At 35.9% G+C, this 256-nt stretch overlaps 1 protein-coding gene across 2 annotated transcripts in view; it reads left to right on the forward strand.

Annotated features, from left to right (window-relative positions):
- The window catches only part of pvrl2l (PVR cell adhesion molecule related 2 like), a 260,306-nt gene that overhangs the window by 219,201 nt on the left and 40,849 nt on the right, over positions 1–256 (forward strand). The window lies entirely within an intron of this gene.

Here is a 256-nt window from a genome sequence, read left to right on the forward strand (position 1 = left end):
ATAGATAGATAGATAGATAGATAGACTTTATTAATCTAGCTATCTAATTAGTGATACTAATACTACTGCAGTACTACTCCTACTGCTGGCAGCTGCAGTGCAGTACAGTTACCACCTTACAATAAGTACAAATACAACAAAATACACTATAAGTGTAAAGATATGGTTGAGTATCACACACACACAGTCATGTGCAGTTATATTTAGCTGCAGTAAAGGCTACAGAGAGTGTGTGTGTATACAGTGTGTGTACAGT

The sequence above is a fragment of the Morone saxatilis genome, unplaced genomic scaffold (genome assembly GCF_004916995.1).
Source record: "Morone saxatilis isolate NCDOM2014 unplaced genomic scaffold, NCSU_SB_2.0 Contig9, whole genome shotgun sequence".
NCBI lineage: Eukaryota > Metazoa > Chordata > Actinopteri > Moronidae > Morone > Morone saxatilis.